This window comes from Eucyclogobius newberryi, unplaced genomic scaffold (genome assembly GCF_026437365.1).
Source record: "Eucyclogobius newberryi isolate DKJ021-1_F unplaced genomic scaffold, fEucNew1.0.hap1 SCAF_1, whole genome shotgun sequence".
Taxonomy (NCBI): Eukaryota; Metazoa; Chordata; class Actinopteri; order Gobiiformes; family Gobiidae; genus Eucyclogobius; species Eucyclogobius newberryi.
The window spans coordinates 19,303,337-19,309,695 of record NW_027315723.1 but is presented as its reverse complement, the minus strand read 5'-3'; the positions used below and the strand labels follow the sequence as shown (position 1 = coordinate 19,309,695).

The 6,359-nt window shown below is 41.7% G+C and overlaps 1 pseudogene; it reads right to left on the bottom strand.

The window, feature by feature from the left end:
• Positions 1-690: 690 nt before the first annotated feature.
• Positions 691-6,359, bottom strand: part of LOC140363400 (uncharacterized) — a 41,771-nt pseudogene continuing 36,102 nt past the window's right edge.

Below are 6,359 nucleotides of genomic sequence, written 5' to 3'. Positions count from 1 at the left end.
CAGCTACAGTATCGTGAATTCGAATCCCAACTCCGACATTTGCTGCATGTCCTTCTTTCTTTCTCATTCCATTTACTGTCTAATAAAGCCTACAGCCAAAAAAAAAAAAAAAAAAATAATTATATTTTAATATTACTTGGACAAGCTTGGCGGGCTGGATTGAAAGGCCCAACGGGCCGGATGTGGCCCGCGGGCCGTAGTTTGCCCACCCCTGGTCTAATCTGTGTAACTATAGCCACAGCAGGAGTTCAGGTCTTCAGAGTGCAGGAGGACTGGACTGTAAAGTAAAGTACTTTTCCTTACATTAATGGGTTTCTGTTTTATTTGTAAGTCCATTGTTCTGCCCTCAAGTGTGAAATGTAATTCTAGTTCTAGACAATCATTCTTTGCCTTAATGAGTCATCTATTGCCTATAAGCATCTGATTAACCCTGTAAATAGGTCTCCATTTCTGTTCAAAGATAGATCATCTTTCCTGACAAATACATCTTCTCTGACCCCTCCCCCAGTGGTGAGTGGACTTAAGATGGAGATGCACAGCCGACCGGGTAAAACAGAGCAATTCAAGCCCTCAAGAGGGAAACAGCCCCAGCAAATAGAATATAAAACAAAACTTCAGGTATATTTTATTTATTACAACACTATATTAAAACAACTAAAAACAAACTAGCAAAAGAAGAAAACCTTAGTTTCAGTTAGAGTTGTGAACTCTCATGTGACTTCTTAGATGGCTTGACTGTGAAAATGTCTTCTCACATACTTCACAGCTGTATGGCTTCTCTCCAGTGTGTATTCTGGTGTGGATTTTGAGATCTGATGATGAAACAAACCTCTTCCTACACTGGTCACACACATACGGCTTCTCTCCAGTGTGACACCTCGTATGTATTTTAAGGGCACTGGAGGACTTGAATTCCTTTCCACACTGATCACAGTTGTATGGTCTTTCTCCAGTGTGAGTTCTGTAGTGTATTTTAAAAGTAGAAGCATTTGTCCACACTGGTCACACGTGAAACTCATTCTGGTTTTGTAGTTCTGCAGATAAAGAGAGAAAGATAATAATAAGTAAATCAACAAAATATGCTTTTTACAAATTAAATAAAACAGACTATGATGGCATTGCTTCTCAAACTTTCTCCTTGGGGGAATTTTCTTTTTTATCCATCCCCACAGCCTCGAGATATAAAGTATGATATAAAATAAAACAATGAAAATTGCAACCATATAATTGCATATTAGCCTGATATAATAGTAATAATTACAGTTTAAAATAGGCTAAATCACATTAATGTTTAGTGTCATTCACAGTCTTTCTTTGGTTTGTGTGAAGCTATGAAGAAATGGCACAACAGAAAGCCTCATTGCTCCACACATATATGAGCCTCTCTGAGTGCTCTCCCCTTCCTCTGTTTCTTCTCCTCAGCTGTGCAGACAGGGCAGGGCAGTCACCTGTCTGCAGTGGGACACAATTGGAACCTCACTGTGGTTAATGAAGCGTTTCAAAGAAAAGACGCACTCGCTTTACTTCACGTCCAAAGAGTTGTGGTGAAACCATTTTCATCTTGAGATCATGAGAAAGTTTCACAGGATATTGAGATACTTTCTCTGGAGATATATTTATTTCCTCACTTAGGCCCTCTGCAGGGCTCTGTAAATAAGAAATTACACCAACTTGTTTCTAAGAAAAAATATGGATATATTGTTTTAATATAATTATAAATGAATAAAATGTACAGATAATAAAGCTCTAGCACCCCCAGTCACATGACTTTACAACGTACAAACAAGAGCAACATGAAAGAACCACAGACATAGAGAGAGTTTGGATGTTTAATGCCTTCACATCTTTTCTGTTCTTTTACTCAAATTTGAATATTTTACTGAGACACAGCGAATTAATTCTGAGGAACAAACTCAGTCCAAACATTCCCATCTCAATTTATAGAAAACAATGTAATAATATGACCTTGTCTTTTATTTAACAAGAACGCTCCTAAAAATAAACTAGTGAAAATCTGTGGTGAAGCAGGAGAGCGGGTTAAATGCAGGAGTGGCACTAAGTTCAGTGGAAATCTTTCCAGCAACAAATACGGCTGTTGTTCACTTCCTCAAACTTCTTCTTCTTCGTTTTGTTTGATGGCGAGTGGCACTCATCATTTTGGTGCATTTCCACCATCTACTGTTTGCATCTTACTTGATCCTATGTCTATACACAGGGCTCACCCAGTCCATCATAAAGAGTCCTTATTCCGTAGTATGTGCAGCCCCTTCCCTTAACATCTGGTGCAGTTCTTCCCCGGTGACATCTTTAACGTCCAAAAAAGTCCTCGCTGCTTCAAGAATTACATTTATTCGTTCCGACCTTCCCTGAAGTCCACATGCACAATTTATGACCATAACAATGAAGGCCAAAAATGTTTTTTTTTATCCACAGAGATGGAATCTTTGCACACTTTTGTTTCTTCTGCTTCTATCTATTCTGGAAACGAGAGGACCTGTTTAAGAGAAATGGCCCCCACCTATGCAGAGGTGGAGTGAGGGTGCTGACAGAGAACCTGCTCCACGCTCTGAGGCATTGGACTGGGCCTGGACAGGGTCCTGAGCAGATAGTTAGAGAAGAGAGGAATGAGAGAAGAATTCCTGCTCCCTCAGCCAGAGACCGAGCCAATGTTTCAACATCAAAAGCACCACAACCTCAGCCTCCACCAAAGGATTCATCAGCAGCTGCTCCACCACCACCAGCAAAGGATTCAGCTCCAGCTGCTCCACATTCACCTCCACCGCCTCCAGCAAAGGAACAATCTTCAAAGGCCTTGGACCCATCGGTGACAAGCCCAACAACATCCCTGTCATTGCCTCTGCCTTCACACCAGCCCTGGGTTCCCCCTGCAACATCTACTCCCACTAAAGATTCATCATTCTCCTTCTCATCTCCACTCTCACCCATGGGCCTTTCCAGCCATTTTGAAAGTCTGATCAAATCAGGCATTAAGATGGCTCCACTCACGCCCAATATAGCAAGGGCTATGTCACACAAGCCGACTACACCAACAAAAGCCCCACCACCCATCCCCCCTCGCCTCTCACCTGGTCCCAAACTCTCCTTGGCTACAAAAGCCCCACCACCCATCCAACCTCGCCTTTCACCTGGTATCTCCCATAGCTAGGATGCACTGGGTCTCAGCGTTGCCGGGACCTATTGCCACATTAAAAATCAAACAAACCCGGGGCCCTATGTAAAAAGAGCCCCCCCTAGTGCTATTTCTGTAGTCACATCATCACAAAGATGGAAAAACAAAATGCGAGTCAGGCCCAATCTGAGAAATGTGATTCATATTCCCTGTGAAAAGATAAAGCCCAGTCTCACTGAAACTAGTCTGAAACTTGCTGTGCTAAATGTCAGCTCCTTATGTAACAAATCTCTCTTAATTAATAATTTTATTTCTTCTTATAATCTTGATTTTATGTTTTTAACTGAAACATGGCTTGACAAAAACACAGGAAATGTAGTTCTGATAGAATCTGCTCCACCCAACTTTAAGTTTGAATCTGAAACACGAGAAAACAAAAAAGGGGGTGGAGTCTGTGCTGTCTTTAGAGATGAAATAATTACCCGCAGGTTGTCTTTTGGGGTGTTTTCATCATTTGAGTATGTATCCTTTAAAATGGAGCTAAAACGGTCTCCATCCATTCTCTTCATTGTTTTATACAAGCCTCCCCAGCACTGCCAAAGTTTTATTGATGATTTTACTGAGATGCTTTCAGTCATATGCACAGACTTTGATGGTTTGGTCATTACAGGTGATTTCAATGTGCATGTTGATAATATTTGTGACAGAAACGCTAAAGAGCTTGATGCTGTCCTTGAAACCTTCAGTCTTACTCAGCATGTGAGAGGCCCCACCCACAGCAAAGGACACACTCTAGATCTCATAATTACAAAGGGGGTAAATATTTCAAATGTTAATGTGATCGATGTTGCTCTGTCTGATCATTTCTGTGTCTTCTTTGACCTGTCTGTTTCTCCCAAACCTCCGGTTGGTCCTGCAGTTGTTCAGAGGAGACACATAAGTGATGGCACAGGTGCACTGTTTATGGAAATGATAAACTTTGAAAATGTCTCATGTTCTAATGTAAATGATTTGTTGAACTCTGTTACATCTAGTGTTTTGAATGTTCTGGACACCATCGCCCCTATAAAGGCTAAAATGGTTAAAAATAAGCAGAAGGCGCCGTGGAGAAATGATGATTCGGTCAGGGCACAGAAAAGGGAGTGCCGCAGGGCCGAACGGAAATGGCGCAAGTCAAAGCTCCAGGTTCAAAAAGAGATTTACAAAGAAAAGCTGAACATGTACAACCTAATCTTATGTAGAACTAGGGAAAGATATTTTTCTGAAATAATTGGAAGCTGCAGTAACAACTCGCGTGTCCTGTTTGCCACAGTAAACAGATTAACAAACCCTCCAGCTCAGCTGCCGTTAGAACTCATTTCCACATCCAAGTGTAATGAGTTTGCATTATTCTTTAATGACAAAGTTCAGGGCATTAAAAATGCTATAAATCCCACAATGCAAAAAATTACCCTAAAACCACCAAGACACTTAGAGCTAACTCACTTTGCACCAGTAACTGACAAAACTGTCCATGAGATCATCACCAGTCTGAGTTCATCTACATGCTGCCTTGATGTGTTACCCACCAGATTTCTAAAGTCTGTGCTGAACAGTTTGTTAGCACCATTCACTCACATAGTTAACATGTCGCTTCAATCTGGAACATTCCCAATGTCTTTGAAAACTGCGGTCATAAAGCCTCTCCTAAAGAAGAGCAGTCTTGATGCCGCAGTACTGAGTCATTACCGGCCCATCTCTAATCTGCCATTTTGGGGCAAAGTCGTTGAAAAAGGTTGTTTACCAACAGCTCACAGATTTCCTCTTAATAAACAACTCATTTGATGTTTTTCAGTCTGGTTTTAGACCTCATCACAGCACTGAGACTGCTCTTGTCAAGGTGACAAATGACATCCGCCTGAACACTGACACGGGCAAAGCCTCAGTCTTAATTCTGTTAGATCTGAGTGCTGCTTTTGACACTGTTGATCATGGGATCCTCTTAGAGAGACTAGAGGACTGGGTAGGCATCACTGGCACTGCCCTAAACTGGTTAAGGTCCTATCTGGAAGACAGGAAGTACTTTGTTGAAATTGGTAGCTGTGTCTCAGACCACATGACCCTGACCTGTGGAGTGCCCCAAGGGTCAGTCCTGGGTCCCCTTCTGTTCAACCTCTACATGCTGCCGTTGGGTCAGTTGATACGCAGTGAAAATGTGTCCTATCACAATTATGCAGACGACACTCAGATCTATGTTTCACTATCTGTAGGGTGACTATGGACCAGTAGATTCACTCTGTCACTGCATCCAACAGATCAGTGTGTGGATGCAAAACAACTTTCTCCAGCTGAACTCAGACAAGGCTGAAATAATCGTTTTTGGCCCACAGAAACAAAGAGAAAGTGTTAGCGGTCACCTCCAGAGTCTCGCTCTAAAACCTACAAACCAAATTAGAAATCTGGGGGTAATAATGGACTCAGACTTGAACTTTAATTGCCACGTCAAATCAATAACATCAGCAGCTTTTTACCATCTAAAAAACATTGCCAAAATCAAAAATATAGTGTCAAAACCAGATTTAGAGAGACTTATCCACGCGTTTGTCTCCAGTAGATTAGACTACTGTAACGGCCTGCTCACTGGTCTCTCCAAACGAGCTGTAAAACAGCTGCAGTACATCCAGAACGCTGCTGCTCGGGTCCTGACCAGAACCAGGAAGTATGATCACATTAGTCCTGTTCTCAGGTCTCTGCACTGGCTCCCTGTGGCTCAGAGAATAGACTTTAAAGCAGCTCTGCTTGTGTACAAGTCTCTCCATGGCCTAGCACCAAAGTACATCTTGGATATGTTAGTGCCATATGAACCATCTCGGACTCTGAGGACCTCAGGGGCCAGCCTCCTGCTGGTGCCCAGAGTCAGGACAAAACATGGGGAATCTGCGTTTCAGTTTTATGCAGCTAAAATCTGGAACATTCTTCCTGAAGATGTGAGACAGGCTTCTACTCTGACAATGTTCAAATCTAAGCTAAAAACAGTTTTGTTTAGCTGCGCATATGACTGAAAGGATTTTTTCTTTGCACTCTTCTCTTTTGTTTGTGATTTTATTAGTTTAGAAAATCAGTTGGATTGATAATTTTTGATCTATTCAATTTTATTGTATTTCTGTTTCTGTAATTTCTTTGTGATTTGAATGCATTTTTCCTGCTGTGAAGCACTTTGAATTGCCTTGTGTATGAAATGTGCTCTACA